The sequence below is a fragment of the Pseudopipra pipra genome, chromosome 16 (assembly GCF_036250125.1).
Source record: "Pseudopipra pipra isolate bDixPip1 chromosome 16, bDixPip1.hap1, whole genome shotgun sequence".
Taxonomy (NCBI): domain Eukaryota; kingdom Metazoa; phylum Chordata; class Aves; order Passeriformes; family Pipridae; genus Pseudopipra; species Pseudopipra pipra.
In genome coordinates, this window is record NC_087564.1 from 16,872,532 (window position 1) to 16,889,479 (window position 16,948).

Consider the following 16,948-nt stretch of genomic DNA (forward strand, 5'->3'; position numbering starts at 1 on the left):
AGATTGATAGATTAGTGAAAGGGTTTTTGTACGTAGCAAGGCTGTGTTTATATGGTTTTCTAGTGTTGTGGAAATGCATCACCTCTTTTTTAAGGAAAGGCCACTGTATCATGGATTTAGGGCTATTTGTTTCTTGGGCCACTTGTGGGTTTAGCTGCAATGAAACTGCCTTTGGGAAAAATCCACTGTTAATTGACTTCCTCTTTGACTGAGGCAGCCTCTGTTCTACAGAATGGGTGATTTCAGTGGGTCCAATGAAAACAGGGTTAATGTCTGGGCTATTGCTGGTTACGATGTCTCTGTTTTGTTTTGGGGGTGCTAGTTTAAGAAAACTTGTTAAACAGGTTTGGATGTTTTTTAAGAGCCATTGTGAGGTTACATCTGTTCTGTTGTTAAAAATGTTTGATACTTCTGTCTTTGCCTCCCATTCTAATTGTTTAATTTGAGTATAGGCCAATTTATGCACGTTTGTGTTTTGAATGGATTTGGAGGTGTGTATTGCTGTATGTTGCAGCCTTGTGAGGCATCTTTGGGCTTGTGTTGTATGAGGGATTTGTTTGTTTTGCTTTATCAAGGCTTTTGCAGTGACTGTGTGTAAAGGGTTATGTGTTTCTGCAGTTGAAATTGTAATTGGTTGTTTCTTTGCTACTTGTTTAGGTTTGGCTTTCCATGTTGTGTATGGCATACTGTCTAACAGCATTTTAAAATAGTGAGAAGTAAATACTCGATTTAGGGTCCCTCCTAGTATTTCTATTCTTCCCCCCTGTAACACAAAAGAACCTTTTATAATAGTAGATAATTTGTCAATTAGTAAAGTTGTCCTTTTGTGACTTAGTAAGTTAAATATGGTAGCTGATAGATGTATGTCTGCTGTGTTTTGCAATGTTACCCTTAGATTGTTGGTTGTGTCAGTAGGTGGATTGTGTTGTTCCAGCTGAAATTCTCGCAGCATAAAACCAGCAGCTGCTATTGTTAGCAACGTAGCCAATATATATATTGTCCATTTTAACATTGGTAGCTTTGACTTCACTGATGGTCTCGGCTTGGGCCGAGGAATATGTTTTGTGTTTTGTGTGCTTTCCCAGTCTGTATTCTCTTCTTCGAGCTGAAGTAGTAGCTGTAGCCATGTTTGCTGTTCTTCCTCTTCTGCAGGATCCAAAACTGCTTGTCTTCTATCTGGTTCTCTCATCTTGCTGAGTTCGGTTTGCCACAGCTCGGCTAAGATTTCTAGGGTGTCAATTTCTAATCTTCCTCTTCCATCAGGCCGTCTTCGGCATAGAAGCTGTTCTGAGGCTGGCAAGGGCTGTGGGTTGGTTTCTTGGTAGGAGTGCCACGGTGGTGTTTTAACTGTTGTGCATTTGTTGGCTGTTGGTTGAACTGGTGGTGACGGAAGAGGCACTTTAACTTGCGCCTCATGACAGGAGTAAGCTGGCTGTGTCCATTGTTCTGCAGAAGTCTCATGGCAACTGCGCGGCCAAAGAGAGTTACTGGACCCCCCTGACCCCGCAACAGCAGTCCATCCGTTGCCCCCTCGTCGCAGCCCCTGCAGCTGATGCTACTGCTGGTGCCCTAACCCAAGTGAAGTTTGGAGGGATTTGTGGAGGTGGGGGGACCTGTGGGAGGGTGGGTGGGTGGGTAGTGGCTTGGAGATCTCCCTCTGGGGGTGTAGGGATGTTTCCCTTCTTGGGGAGGAGCTGCTGTTTCTCAGGCTCAACTGTGTCCTCCTGCCTTGGCAGAAGCTGTCGGAGAAGAAAGAAGAGACTGGAGTGCAACTTCGAGGCAAGAGCGAACAAGAAGAGGAGCAGCGTCAAGCTGAAGAGGGGGCAAAACAGAGACCCTCTGGGCAAAGGCCCCTCCCTTGGCATCCCCGGGGCAGGGATCCCAAAGAGTCCGGCGGGCAGCTTCCGGCTGCGCCGGCCGGCTTGGCGCTGGGCGGACCTCCCTGTAAGCAGGGCTGGGTCCTTTGCTTTGCTTGGCGTTGGCCTTTTGCCATCGCGCTCCTGTGGCTGCCCGGAGAGATGGGCAACCGCCCTGTAAGGAGGGCGAGAGTGCCCGCCTCCGCGCCCGAGGGGGGACACGGAGCTCTCCCGACCCCCGGCCCGCCCGCCCCGTAAGCGGGGCAGGGCTTTTTCCCTTGGCACCTTTGGTGCCTGCTGGCGGCCCCTGGCCAGAGTGACCCCCCGTAGTCGGGGTGTGTCACGGCCTGTGTCCCTTGCCCCTCAGCACGCCGAGGCCCTTCTGGCCCGCGCGCAGCCCGGGGCCACTAACGGGCTTCTCTCCGTCCTCGGGAACAGGGGGCGAGCCCGAGGCTCTCCTCCCCTGCTCGGCGGCAGGGCCGGCTCCCCACGGCTTGGCGCACAGAGCTTGCTCCCTCTTCTGGGACGTTCCCCCTTTGTGTCCTTGTCCCGTCGGTGTGAGTGAGCGAGCGAGCGAGCTGGTCCCTCCTGTAGCCCCCGTAGAGATGTAGGCAGCGTAGCTTAGACTTCCCAGGAGGGAAAGAGGGGCTCTGTGTGCCAACCCGTGGGGAGTCAGCCCCGCTGCCGAGCAGGAGAGGAGAGCCTCGGGCTCGCCCCCTGTTCCCGAGGACGGAGCGAAGCCCGTTAGTGGCGCCGCGGGGCCGCCGGTCCTGCTGGCGATGTGCCAGCGTGGGCCCCCCCCCCGTCCTCGGGGCTGGGGCCCTGTCCCTGCCGGCCTTAGGCCGCGAGGCCGTTGCTGGGAGTGCCGGGCCTCGGGGGGGGCGGCCCCCTAAGTGGGGCTTTGTGCGTCCCCCCTGCTTGGCGGGCGGTTGGAGGGACCCCCTGTAATCAGGCGGGTGTCCCGCGGGGTCCCCCGGCCTCTCACGGGCGTGGGGCTGGGCGTGTGCCCTCCCTGCCCTCGGGGCCCAGCTCAGGGCCTTAGGCCACGAGCCCCAGTGCCTGGCCCTTGAGCCAGGTACTTGATGCCGCGGGGGAAGGCCGAGCTCCGTGGCTCCCTGGGTGTGGACCCGCCTGTAAGCAGGGTCCGGGTCTGGGAGCCTTTGCGCTCCCTCAGCTGGCAGCCTGTGCGGGGCGACCGCCCCGTTAGCGGGGAGCGGGTCAGGTGCCCCCCGAAGCGGAGAGAAGGAGCCTCCGTAGGCCTTTGGGCCCAGGGCCCCCCTGTAAGTCGGGGTCAGTGCCCTGGTGTCCCAGGCCCTTTGTGGTCCAGGCAGCGGCCGGAGCCCCCTGTAAGCAGGGCGGCAGCCTCTTTGGCCGCTGCTTCGCGTGCCCAGCTGCCTTTGCCCAGAGGGCCCGGCTCCCCGCAGCGGGTGGGACTGCGCCGTGCGTCGCCGTGGTGAGTCCAAGTGAAGCTTGGAGAGTTTTGTGGGGGGAAGTGGGGGGGCCTGTGGGTGGGCGGGGAGGGTCTTGGAGATGTGCCTCCGGGGGCGTGGGGTCCGGGTTGCCTTGGTAGGGAGGAGCTGGTGTTTCTCGGGCCCACCTGCCTCCTCCCGCCCTGGCAGAAGCCGTCGGAGAAGAGAGCGGAAGAGGCGTCGCGCGGGACGGCAGCGCCGGCGCGGGAAGACGCCGCGGTGAGAGCGGCTGAAGTTGGGGGGTGGTGTGGAGGTGTGGGGGTCCTGCGAGTGGGCGGGCGGGTGGTGGCTGGGGCAGCTGCCCCTGGGTCCTGCTTTCCTTCGGTGCAAGGACTCGGAGCTTCTGAGTCCGAGCTGCGTCCTCCTGCCTTGGCAGGAGCCCTCCGAGAAGAAAGCAGAGCCGTGGAGCGGGACGGCGAGGCAAGAGCGAGGAAGAAGAGCGTCGGCTTCGCGCTCAAGAGGGGGCGGGAGAAAGGCCCTCTGGGCAAAGGCCCCTCCCTTGGCATCCCCGGGGCAGGGATCCCAAAGAGTCCGGCGGGCAGCTTCCGGCTGCGCCGGCCGGCTTGGCGCTGGGCGGACCTCCCTGTAAGCAGGGCTGGGTCCTTTGCTTTGCTTGGCGTTGGCCTTTTGCCATCGCGCTCCTGTGGCTGCCCGGAGAGAGGGGCAACCGCCCTGTAAGGAGGGCGAGAGTGCCCGCCTCCGCGCCCGAGGGGGGACACGGAGCTCTCCCGACCCCCGGCCCGCCCGCCCCGTAAGCGGGGCAGGGCTTTTTCCCTTGGCACCTTTGGTGCCTGCTGGCGGCCCCTGGCCAGAGTGACCCCCCGTAGTCGGGGTGTGTCACGGCCTGTGTCCCTTGCCCCTCAGCACGCCGAGGCCCTTCTGGCCCGCGCGCAGCCCAGGGCCACTAACGGGCTTCTCTCCGTCCTCGGGAACAGGGGGCGAGCCCGAGGCTCTCCTCCCCTGCTCGGCGGCAGGGCCGGCTCCCCACGGCTTGGCGCACAGAGCTTGCTCCCTCTTCTGGGACGTTCCCCCTTTGTGTCCTTGTCCCGTCGGTGTGAGTGAGCGAGCGAGCGAGCTGGTCCCTCCTGTAGCCCCCGTAGAGATGTAGGCAGCGTAGCTTAGACTTCCCAGGAGGGAAAGAGGGGCTCTGTGTGCCAACCCGTGGGGAGTCAGCCCCGCTGCCGAGCAGGAGAGGAGAGCCTCGGGCTCGCCCCCTGTTCCCGAGGACGGAGCGAAGCCCGTTAGTGGCGCCGCGGGGCCGCCGGTCCTGCTGGCGATGTGCCAGCGTGGGCCCCCCCCCGTCCTCGGGGCTGGGGCCCTGTCCCTGCCGGCCTTAGGCCGCGAGGCCGTTGCTGGGAGTGCCGAGCCTCGGGGGGGGCGGCCCCCTAAGTGGGGCTTTGTGCGTCCCCCCTGCTCGGCGGGCGGTTGGAGGGACCCCCTGTAATCAGGCGGGTGTCCCGCGGGGTCCCCCGGCCTCTCACGGGCGTGGGGCTGGGCGTGTGCCCTCCCTGCCCTCGGGGCCCAGCTCAGGGCCTTAGGCCACGAGCCCCAGTGCCTGGCCCTTGAGCCAGGTACTTGATGCCGCGGGGGAAGGCCGAGCTCCGTGGCTCCCTGGGTGTGGACCCGCCTGTAAGCAGGGTCCGGGTCTGGGAGCCTTTGCGCTCCCTCAGCTGGCAGCCTGTGCGGGGCGACCGCCCCGTTAGCGGGGAGCGGGTCAGGTGCCCCCCGAAGCGGAGAGAAGGAGCCTCCGTAGGCCTTTGGGCCCAGGGCCCCCCTGTAAGTCGGGGTCAGTGCCCTGGTGTCCCAGGCCCTTTGTGGTCCAGGCAGCGGCCGGAGCCCCCTGTAAGCAGGGCGGCAGCCTCTTTGGCCGCTGCTTCGCGTGCCCAGCTGCCTTTGCCCAGAGGGCCCGGCTCCCCGCAGCAGGTGGGACTGCGCCGTGCGTCGCCGTGGTGAGTCCAAGTGAAGCTTGGAGAGTTTTGTGGGGGGAAGTGGGGGGGCCTGTGGGTGGGCGGGGAGGGTCTTGGAGATGTGCCTCCGGGGGCGTGGGGTCCGGGTTGCCTTGGTAGGGAGGAGCTGGTGTTTCTCGGGCCCACCTGCCTCCTCCCGCCCTGGCAGAAGCCGTCGGAGAAGAGAGCGGAAGAGGCGTCGCGCGGGACGGCAGCGCCGGCGCGGGAAGACGCCGCGGTGAGAGCGGCTGAAGTTGGGGGGTGGTGTGGAGGTGTGGGGGTCCTGCGAGTGGGCGGGCGGGTGGTGGCTGGGGCAGCTGCCCCTGGGTCCTGCTTTCCTTCGGTGCAAGGACTCGGAGCTTCTGAGTCCGAGCTGCGTCCTCCTGCCTTGGCAGGAGCCCTCCGAGAAGAAAGCAGAGCCGTGGAGCGGGACGGCGAGGCAAGAGCGAGGAAGAAGAGCGTCGGCTTCGCGCTCAAGAGGGGGCGGGAGAAAGGCCCTCTGGGCAAAGGCCCCTCCCTTGGCATCCCCGGGGCAGGGATCCCAAAGAGTCCGGCGGGCAGCTTCCGGCTGCGCCGGCCGGCTTGGCGCTGGGCGGACCTCCCTGTAAGCAGGGCTGGGTCCTTTGCTTTGCTTGGCGTTGGCCTTTTGCCATCGCGCTCCTGTGGCTGCCCGGAGAGAGGGGCAACCGCCCTGTAAGGAGGGCGAGAGTGCCCGCCTCCGCGCCCGAGGGGGGACACGGAGCTCTCCCGACCCCCGGCCCGCCCGCCCCGTAAGCGGGGCAGGGCTTTTTCCCTTGGCACCTTTGGTGCCTGCTGGCGGCCCCTGGCCAGAGTGACCCCCCGTAGTCGGGGTGTGTCACGGCCTGTGTCCCTTGCCCCTCAGCACGCCGAGGCCCTTCTGGCCCGCGCGCAGCCCGGGGCCACTAACGGGCTTCTCTCCGTCCTCGGGAACAGGGGGCGAGCCCGAGGCTCTCCTCCCCTGCTCGGCGGCAGGGCCGGCTCCCCACGGCTTGGCGCACAGAGCTTGCTCCCTCTTCTGGGACGTTCCCCCTTTGTGTCCTTGTCCCGTCGGTGTGAGTGAGCGAGCGAGCGAGCTGGTCCCTCCTGTAGCCCCCGTAGAGATGTAGGCAGCGTAGCTTAGACTTCCCAGGAGGGAAAGAGGGGCTCTGTGTGCCAACCCGTGGGGAGTCAGCCCCGCTGCCGAGCAGGAGAGGAGAGCCTCGGGCTCGCCCCCTGTTCCCGAGGACGGAGCGAAGCCCGTTAGTGGCGCCGCGGGGCCGCCGGTCCTGCTGGCGATGTGCCAGCGTGGGCCCCCCCCCGTCCTCGGGGCTGGGGCCCTGTCCCTGCCGGCCTTAGGCCGCGAGGCCGTTGCTGGGAGTGCCGAGCCTCGGGGGGGGCGGCCCCCTAAGTGGGGCTTTGTGCGTCCCCCCTGCTCGGCGGGCGGTTGGAGGGACCCCCTGTAATCAGGCGGGTGTCCCGCGGGGTCCCCCGGCCTCTCACGGGCGTGGGGCTGGGCGTGTGCCCTCCCTGCCCTCGGGGCCCAGCTCAGGGCCTTAGGCCACGAGCCCCAGTGCCTGGCCCTTGAGCCAGGTACTTGATGCCGCGGGGGAAGGCCGAGCTCCGTGGCTCCCTGGGTGTGGACCCGCCTGTAAGCAGGGTCCGGGTCTGGGAGCCTTTGCGCTCCCTCAGCTGGCAGCCTGTGCGGGGCGACCGCCCCGTTAGCGGGGAGCGGGTCAGGTGCCCCCCGAAGCGGAGAGAAGGAGCCTCCGTAGGCCTTTGGGCCCAGGGCCCCCCTGTAAGTCGGGGTCAGTGCCCTGGTGTCCCAGGCCCTTTGTGGTCCAGGCAGCGGCCGGAGCCCCCTGTAAGCAGGGCGGCAGCCTCTTTGGCCGCTGCTTCGCGTGCCCAGCTGCCTTTGCCCAGAGGGCCCGGCTCCCCGCAGCGGGTGGGACTGCGCCGTGCGTCGCCGTGGTGAGTCCAAGTGAAGCTTGGAGAGTTTTGTGGGGGGAAGTGGGGGGGCCTGTGGGTGGGCGGGGAGGGTCTTGGAGATGTGCCTCCGGGGGCGTGGGGTCCGGGTTGCCTTGGTAGGGAGGAGCTGGTGTTTCTCGGGCCCACCTGCCTCCTCCCGCCCTGGCAGAAGCCGTCGGAGAAGAGAGCGGAAGAGGCGTCGCGCGGGACGGCAGCGCCGGCGCGGGAAGACGCCGCGGTGAGAGCGGCTGAAGTTGGGGGGTGGTGTGGAGGTGTGGGGGTCCTGCGAGTGGGCGGGCGGGTGGTGGCTGGGGCAGCTGCCCCTGGGTCCTGCTTTCCTTCGGTGCAAGGACTCGGAGCTTCTGAGTCCGAGCTGCGTCCTCCTGCCTTGGCAGGAGCCCTCCGAGAAGAAAGCAGAGCCGTGGAGCGGGACGGCGAGGCAAGAGCGAGGAAGAAGAGCGTCGGCTTCGCGCTCAAGAGGGGGCGGGAGAAAGGCCCTCTGGGCAAAGGCCCCTCCCTTGGCATCCCCGGGGCAGGGATCCCAAAGAGTCCGGCGGGCAGCTTCCGGCTGCGCCGGCCGGCTTGGCGCTGGGCGGACCTCCCTGTAAGCAGGGCTGGGTCCTTTGCTTTGCTTGGCGTTGGCCTTTTGCCATCGCGCTCCTGTGGCTGCCCGGAGAGAGGGGCAACCGCCCTGTAAGGAGGGCGAGAGTGCCCGCCTCCGCGCCCGAGGGGGGACACGGAGCTCTCCCGACCCCCGGCCCGCCCGCCCCGTAAGCGGGGCAGGGCTTTTTCCCTTGGCACCTTTGGTGCCTGCTGGCGGCCCCTGGCCAGAGTGACCCCCCGTAGTCGGGGTGTGTCACGGCCTGTGTCCCTTGCCCCTCAGCACGCCGAGGCCCTTCTGGCCCGCGCGCAGCCCGGGGCCACTCACGGGCTTCTCTCCGTCCTCGGGAACAGGGGGCGAGCCCGAGGCTCTCCTCCCCTGCTCGGCGGCAGGGCCGGCTCCCCACGGCTTGGCGCACAGAGCTTGCTCCCTCTTCTGGGACGTTCCCCCTTTGTGTCCTTGTCCCGTCGGTGTGAGTGAGCGAGCGAGCGAGCTGGTCCCTCCTGTAGCCCCCGTAGAGATGTAGGCAGCGTAGCTTAGACTTCCCAGGAGGGAAAGAGGGGCTCTGTGTGCCAACCCGTGGGGAGTCAGCCCCGCTGCCGAGCAGGAGAGGAGAGCCTCGGGCTCGCCCCCTGTTCCCGAGGACGGAGCGAAGCCCGTTAGTGGCGCCGCGGGGCCGCCGGTCCTGCTGGCGATGTGCCAGCGTGGGCCCCCCCCCGTCCTCGGGGCTGGGGCCCTGTCCCTGCCGGCCTTAGGCCGCGAGGCCGTTGCTGGGAGTGCCGGGCCTCGGGGGGGGCGGCCCCCTAAGTGGGGCTTTGTGCGTCCCCCCTGCTCGGCGGGCGGTTGGAGGGACCCCCTGTAATCAGGCGGGTGTCCCGCGGGGTCCCCCGGCCTCTCACGGGCGTGGGGCTGGGCGTGTGCCCTCCCTGCCCTCGGGGCCCAGCTCAGGGCCTTAGGCCACGAGCCCCAGTGCCTGGCCCTTGAGCCAGGTACTTGATGCCGCGGGGGAAGGCCGAGCTCCGTGGCTCCCTGGGTGTGGACCCGCCTGTAAGCAGGGTCCGGGTCTGGGAGCCTTTGCGCTCCCTCAGCTGGCAGCCTGTGCGGGGCGACCGCCCCGTTAGCGGGGAGCGGGTCAGGTGCCCCCCGAAGCGGAGAGAAGGAGCCTCCGTAGGCCTTTGGGCCCAGGGCCCCCCTGTAAGTCGGGGTCAGTGCCCTGGTGTCCCAGGCCCTTTGTGGTCCAGGCAGCGGCCGGAGCCCCCTGTAAGCAGGGCGGCAGCCTCTTTGGCCGCTGCTTCGCGTGCCCAGCTGCCTTTGCCCAGAGGGCCCGGCTCCCCGCAGCGGGTGGGACTGCGCCGTGCGTCGCCGTGGTGAGTCCAAGTGAAGCTTGGAGAGTTTTGTGGGGGGAAGTGGGGGGGCCTGTGGGTGGGCGGGGAGGGTCTTGGAGATGTGCCTCCGGGGGCGTGGGGTCCGGGTTGCCTTGGTAGGGAGGAGCTGGTGTTTCTCGGGCCCACCTGCCTCCTCCCGCCCTGGCAGAAGCCGTCGGAGAAGAGAGCGGAAGAGGCGTCGCGCGGGACGGCAGCGCCGGCGCGGGAAGACGCCGCGGTGAGAGCGGCTGAAGTTGGGGGGTGGTGTGGAGGTGTGGGGGTCCTGCGAGTGGGCGGGCGGGTGGTGGCTGGGGCAGCTGCCCCTGGGTCCTGCTTTCCTTCGGTGCAAGGACTCGGAGCTTCTGAGTCCGAGCTGTGTCCTCCTGCCTTGGCAGGAGCCCTCCGAGAAGAAAGCAGAGCCGTGGAGCGGGACGGCGAGGCAAGAGCGAGGAAGAAGAGCGTCGGCTTCGCGCTCAAGAGGGGGCGGGAGAAAGGCCCTCTGGGCAAAGGCCCCTCCCTTGGCATCCCCGGGGCAGGGATCCCAAAGAGTCCGGCGGGCAGCTTCCGGCTGCGCCGGCCGGCTTGGCGCTGGGCGGACCTCCCTGTAAGCAGGGCTGGGTCCTTTGCTTTGCTTGGCGTTGGCCTTTTGCCATCGCGCTCCTGTGGCTGCCCGGAGAGAGGGGCAACCGCCCTGTAAGGAGGGCGAGAGTGCCCGCCTCCGCGCCCGAGGGGGGACACGGAGCTCTCCCGACCCCCGGCCCGCCCGCCCCGTAAGCGGGGCAGGGCTTTTTCCCTTGGCACCTTTGGTGCCTGCTGGCGGCCCCTGGCCAGAGTGACCCCCCGTAGTCGGGGTGTGTCACGGCCTGTGTCCCTTGCCCCTCAGCACGCCGAGGCCCTTCTGGCCCGCGCGCAGCCCGGGGCCACTAACGGGCTTCTCTCCGTCCTCGGGAACAGGGGGCGAGCCCGAGGCTCTCCTCCCCTGCTCGGCGGCAGGGCCGGCTCCCCACGGCTTGGCGCACAGAGCTTGCTCCCTCTTCTGGGACGTTCCCCCTTTGTGTCCTTGTCCCGTCGGTGTGAGTGAGCGAGCGAGCGAGCTGGTCCCTCCTGTAGCCCCCGTAGAGATGTAGGCAGCGTAGCTTAGACTTCCCAGGAGGGAAAGAGGGGCTCTGTGTGCCAACCCGTGGGGAGTCAGCCCCGCTGCCGAGCAGGAGAGGAGAGCCTCGGGCTCGCCCCCTGTTCCCGAGGACGGAGCGAAGCCCGTTAGTGGCGCCGCGGGGCCGCCGGTCCTGCTGGCGATGTGCCAGCGTGGGCCCCCCCCCGTCCTCGGGGCTGGGGCCCTGTCCCTGCCGGCCTTAGGCCGCGAGGCCGTTGCTGGGAGTGCCGGGCCTCGGGGGGGGCGGCCCCCTAAGTGGGGCTTTGTGCGTCCCCCCTGCTCGGCGGGCGGTTGGAGGGACCCCCTGTAATCAGGCGGGTGTCCCGCGGGGTCCCCCGGCCTCTCACGGGCGTGGGGCTGGGCGTGTGCCCTCCCTGCCCTCGGGGCCCAGCTCAGGGCCTTAGGCCACGAGCCCCAGTGCCTGGCCCTTGAGCCAGGTACTTGATGCCGCGGGGGAAGGCCGAGCTCCGTGGCTCCCTGGGTGTGGACCCGCCTGTAAGCAGGGTCCGGGTCTGGGAGCCTTTGCGCTCCCTCAGCTGGCAGCCTGTGCGGGGCGACCGCCCCGTTAGCGGGGAGCGGGTCAGGTGCCCCCCGAAGCGGAGAGAAGGAGCCTCCGTAGGCCTTTGGGCCCAGGGCCCCCCTGTAAGTCGGGGTCAGTGCCCTGGTGTCCCAGGCCCTTTGTGGTCCAGGCAGCGGCCGGAGCCCCCTGTAAGCAGGGCGGCAGCCTCTTTGGCCGCTGCTTCGCGTGCCCAGCTGCCTTTGCCCAGAGGGCCCGGCTCCCCGCAGCGGGTGGGACTGCGCCGTGCGTCGCCGTGGTGAGTCCAAGTGAAGCTTGGAGAGTTTTGTGGGGGGAAGTGGGGGGGCCTGTGGGTGGGCGGGGAGGGTCTTGGAGATGTGCCTCCGGGGGCGTGGGGTCCGGGTTGCCTTGGTAGGGAGGAGCTGGTGTTTCTCGGGCCCACCTGCCTCCTCCCGCCCTGGCAGAAGCCGTCGGAGAAGAGAGCGGAAGAGGCGTCGCGCGGGACGGCAGCGCCGGCGCGGGAAGACGCCGCGGTGAGAGCGGCTGAAGTTGGGGGGTGGTGTGGAGGTGTGGGGGTCCTGCGAGTGGGCGGGCGGGTGGTGGCTGGGGCAGCTGCCCCTGGGTCCTGCTTTCCTTGGGTGCAAGGACTCGGAGCTTCTGAGTCCGAGCTGCGTCCTCCTGCCTTGGCAGGAGCCCTCCGAGAAGAAAGCAGAGCCGTGGAGCGGGACGGCGAGGCAAGAGCGAGGAAGAAGAGCGTCGGCTTCGCGCTCAAGAGGGGGCGGGAGAAAGGCCCTCTGGGCAAAGGCCCCTCCCTTGGCATCCCCGGGGCAGGGATCCCAAAGAGTCCGGCGGGCAGCTTCCGGCTGCGCCGGCCGGCTTGGCGCTGGGCGGACCTCCCTGTAAGCAGGGCTGGGTCCTTTGCTTTGCTTGGCGTTGGCCTTTTGCCATCGCGCTCCTGTGGCTGCCCGGAGAGAGGGGCAACCGCCCTGTAAGGAGGGCGAGAGTGCCCGCCTCCGCGCCCGAGGGGGGACACGGAGCTCTCCCGACCCCCGGCCCGCCCGCCCCGTAAGCGGGGCAGGGCTTTTTCCCTTGGCACCTTTGGTGCCTGCTGGCGGCCCCTGGCCAGAGTGACCCCCCGTAGTCGGGGTGTGTCACGGCCTGTGTCCCTTGCCCCTCAGCACGCCGAGGCCCTTCTGGCCCGCGCGCAGCCCGGGGCCACTCACGGGCTTCTCTCCGTCCTAGGGAACAGGGGGCGAGCCCGAGGCTCTCCTCCCCTGCTCGGCGGCAGGGCCGGCTCCCCACGGCTTGGCGCACAGAGCTTGCTCCCTCTTCTGGGACGTTCCCCCTTTGTGTCCTTGTCCCGTCGGTGTGAGTGAGCGAGCGAGCGAGCTGGTCCCTCCTGTAGCCCCCGTAGAGATGTAGGCAGCGTAGCTTAGACTTCCCAGGAGGGAAAGAGGGGCTCTGTGTGCCAACCCGTGGGGAGTCAGCCCCGCTGCCGAGCAGGAGAGGAGAGCCTCGGGCTCGCCCCCTGTTCCCGAGGACGGAGCGAAGCCCGTTAGTGGCGCCGCGGGGCCGCCGGTCCTGCTGGCGATGTGCCAGCGTGGGCCCCCCCCCGTCCTCGGGGCTGGGGCCCTGTCCCTGCCGGCCTTAGGCCGCGAGGCCGTTGCTGGGAGTGCCGGGCCTCGGGGGGGGCGGCCCCCTAAGTGGGGCTTTGTGCGTCCCCCCTGCTCGGCGGGCGGTTGGAGGGACCCCCTGTAATCAGGCGGGTGTCCCGCGGGGTCCCCCGGCCTCTCACGGGCGTGGGGCTGGGCGTGTGCCCTCCCTGCCCTCGGGGCCCAGCTCAGGGCCTTAGGCCACGAGCCCCAGTGCCTGGCCCTTGAGCCAGGTACTTGATGCCGCGGGGGAAGGCCGAGCTCCGTGGCTCCCTGGGTGTGGACCCGCCTGTAAGCAGGGTCCGGGTCTGGGAGCCTTTGCGCTCCCTCAGCTGGCAGCCTGTGCGGGGCGACCGCCCCGTTAGCGGGGAGCGGGTCAGGTGCCCCCCGAAGCGGAGAGAAGGAGCCTCCGTAGGCCTTTGGGCCCAGGGCCCCCCTGTAAGTCGGGGTCAGTGCCCTGGTGTCCCAGGCCCTTTGTGGTCCAGGCAGCGGCCGGAGCCCCCTGTAAGCAGGGCGGCAGCCTCTTTGGCCGCTGCTTCGCGTGCCCAGCTGCCTTTGCCCAGAGGGCCCGGCTCCCCGCAGCGGGTGGGACTGCGCCGTGCGTCGCCGTGGTGAGTCCAAGTGAAGCTTGGAGAGTTTTGTGGGGGGAAGTGGGGGGGCCTGTGGGTGGGCGGGGAGGGTCTTGGAGATGTGCCTCCGGGGGCGTGGGGTCCGGGTTGCCTTGGTAGGGAGGAGCTGGTGTTTCTCGGGCCCACCTGCCTCCTCCCGCCCTGGCAGAAGCCGTCGGAGAAGAGAGCGGAAGAGGCGTCGCGCGGGACGGCAGCGCCGGCGCGGGAAGACGCCGCGGTGAGAGCGGCTGAAGTTGGGGGGTGGTGTGGAGGTGTGGGGGTCCTGCGAGTGGGCGGGCGGGTGGTGGCTGGGGCAGCTGCCCCTGGGTCCTGCTTTCCTTCGGTGCAAGGACTCGGAGCTTCTGAGTCCGAGCTGCGTCCTCCTGCCTTGGCAGGAGCCCTCCGAGAAGAAAGCAGAGCCGTGGAGCGGGACGGCGAGGCAAGAGCGAGGAAGAAGAGCGTCGGCTTCGCGCTCAAGAGGGGGCGGGAGAAAGGCCCTCTGGGCAAAGGCCCCTCCCTTGGCATCCCCGGGGCAGGGATCCCAAAGAGTCCGGCGGGCAGCTTCCGGCTGCGCCGGCCGGCTTGGCGCTGGGCGGACCTCCCTGTAAGCAGGGCTGGGTCCTTTGCTTTGCTTGGCGTTGGCCTTTTGCCATCGCGCTCCTGTGGCTGCCCGGAGAGAGGGGCAACCGCCCTGTAAGGAGGGCGAGAGTGCCCGCCTCCGCGCCCGAGGGGGGACACGGAGCTCTCCCGACCCCCGGCCCGCCCGCCCCGTAAGCGGGGCAGGGCTTTTTCCCTTGGCACCTTTGGTGCCTGCTGGCGGCCCCTGGCCAGAGTGACCCCCCCGTAGTCGGGGTGTGTCACGGCCTGTGTCCCTTGCCCCTCAGCACGCCGAGGCCCTTCTGGCCCGCGCGCAGCCCGGGGCCACTAACGGGCTTCTCTCCGTCCTCGGGAACAGGGGGCGAGCCCGAGGCTCTCCTCCCCTGCTCGGCGGCAGGGCCGGCTCCCCACGGCTTGGCGCACAGAGCTTGCTCCCTCTTCTGGGACGTTCCCCCTTTGTGTCCTTGTCCCGTCGGTGTGAGTGAGCGAGCGAGCGAGCTGGTCCCTCCTGTAGCCCCCGTAGAGATGTAGGCAGCGTAGCTTAGACTTCCCAGGAGGGAAAGAGGGGCTCTGTGTGCCAACCCGTGGGGAGTCAGCCCCGCTGCCGAGCAGGAGAGGAGAGCCTCGGGCTCGCCCCCTGTTCCCGAGGACGGAGCGAAGCCCGTTAGTGGCGCCGCGGGGCCGCCGGTCCTGCTGGCGATGTGCCAGCGTGGGCCCCCCCCCCGTCCTCGGGGCTGGGGCCCTGTCCCTGCCGGCCTTAGGCCGCGAGGCCGTTGCTGGGAGTGCCGGGCCTCGGGGGGGGCGGCCCCCTAAGTGGGGCTTTGTGCGTCCCCCCTGCTCGGCGGGCGGTTGGAGGGACCCCCTGTAATCAGGCGGGTGTCCCGCGGGGTCCCCCGGCCTCTCACGGGCGTGGGGCTGGGCGTGTGCCCTCCCTGCCCTCGGGGCCCAGCTCAGGGCCTTAGGCCACGAGCCCCAGTGCCTGGCCCTTGAGCCAGGTACTTGATGCCGCGGGGGAAGGCCGAGCTCCGTGGCTCCCTGGGTGTGGACCCGCCTGTAAGCAGGGTCCGGGTCTGGGAGCCTTTGCGCTCCCTCAGCTGGCAGCCTGTGCGGGGCGACCGCCCCGTTAGCGGGGAGCGGGTCAGGTGCCCCCCGAAGCGGAGAGAAGGAGCCTCCGTAGGCCTTTGGGCCCAGGGCCCCCCTGTAAGTCGGGGTCAGTGCCCTGGTGTCCCAGGCCCTTTGTGGTCCAGGCAGCGGCCGGAGCCCCCTGTAAGCAGGGCGGCAGCCTCTTTGGCCGCTGCTTCGCGTGCCCAGCTGCCTTTGCCCAGAGGGCCCGGCTCCCCGCAGCGGGTGGGACTGCGCCGTGCGTCGCCGTGGTGAGTCCAAGTGAAGCTTGGAGAGTTTTGTGGGGGGAAGTGGGGGGGCCTGTGGGTGGGCGGGGAGGGTCTTGGAGATGTGCCTCCGGGGGCGTGGGGTCCGGGTTGCCTTGGTAGGGAGGAGCTGGTGTTTCTCGGGCCCACCTGCCTCCTCCCGCCCTGGCAGAAGCCGTCGGAGAAGAGAGCGGAAGAGGCGTCGCGCGGGACGGCAGCGCCGGCGCGGGAAGACGCCGCGGTGAGAGCGGCTGAAGTTGGGGGGTGGTGTGGAGGTGTGGGGGTCCTGCGAGTGGGCGGGCGGGTGGTGGCTGGGGCAGCTGCCCCTGGGTCCTGCTTTCCTTCGGTGCAAGGACTCGGAGCTTCTGAGTCCGAGCTGCGTCCTCCTGCCTTGGCAGGAGCCCTCCGAGAAGAAAGCAGAGCCGTGGAGCGGGACGGCGAGGCAAGAGCGAGGAAGAAGAGCGTCGGCTTCGCGCTCAAGAGGGGGCGGGAGAAAGGCCCTCTGGGCAAAGGCCCCTCCCTTGGCATCCCCGGGGCAGGGATCCCAAAGAGTCCGGCGGGCAGCTTCCGGCTGCGCCGGCCGGCTTGGCGCTGGGCGGACCTCCCTGTAAGCAGGGCTGGGTCCTTTGCTTTGCTTGGCGTTGGCCTTTTGCCATCGCGCTCCTGTGGCTGCCCGGAGAGAGGGGCAACCGCCCTGTAAGGAGGGCGAGAGTGCCCGCCTCCGCGCCCGAGGGGGGACACGGAGCTCTCCCGACCCCCGGCCCGCCCGCCCCGTAAGCGGGGCAGGGCTTTTTCCCTTGGCACCTTTGGTGCCTGCTGGCGGCCCCTGGCCAGAGTGACCCCCCGTAGTCGGGGTGTGTCACGGCCTGTGTCCCTTGCCCCTCAGCACGCCGAGGCCCTTCTGGCCCGCGCGCAGCCCGGGGCCACTAACGGGCTTCTCTCCGTCCTCGGGAACAGGGGGCGAGCCCGAGGCTCTCCTCCCCTGCTCGGCGGCAGGGCCGGCTCCCCACGGCTTGGCGCACAGAGCTTGCTCCCTCTTCTGGGACGTTCCCCCTTTGTGTCCTTGTCCCGTCGGTGTGAGTGAGCGAGCGAGCGAGCTGGTCCCTCCTGTAGCCCCCGTAGAGATGTAGGCAGCGTAGCTTAGACTTCCCAGGAGGGAAAGAGGGGCTCTGTGTGCCAACCCGTGGGGAGTCAGCCCCGCTGCCGAGCAGGAGAGGAGAGCCTCGGGCTCGCCCCCTGTTCCCGAGGACGGAGCGAAGCCCGTTAGTGGCGCCGCGGGGCCGCCGGTCCTGCTGGCGATGTGCCAGCGTGGGCCCCCCCCCGTCCTCGGGGCTGGGGCCCTGTCCCTGCCGGCCTTAGGCCGCGAGGCCGTTGCTGGGAGTGCCGAGCCTCGGGGGGGGCGGCCCCCTAAGTGGGGCTTTGTGCGTCCCCCCTGCTCGGCGGGCGGTTGGAGGGACCCCCTGTAATCAGGCGGGTGTCCCGCGGGGTCCCCCGGCCTCTCACGGGCGTGGGGCTGGGCGTGTGCCCTCCCTGCCCTCGGGGCCCAGCTCAGGGCCTTAGGCCACGAGCCCCAGTGCCTGGCCCTTGAGCCAGGTACTTGATGCCGCGGGGGAAGGCCGAGCTCCGTGGCTCCCTGGGTGTGGACCCGCCTGTAAGCAGGGTCCGGGTCTGGGAGCCTTTGCGCTCCCTCAGCTGGCAGCCTGTGCGGGGCGACCGCCCCGTTAGCGGGGAGCGGGTCAGGTGCCCCCCGAAGCGGAGAGAAGGAGCCTCCGTAGGCCTTTGGGCCCAGGGCCCCCCTGTAAGTCGGGGTCAGTGCCCTGGTGTCCCAGGCCCTTTGTGGTCCAGGCAGCGGC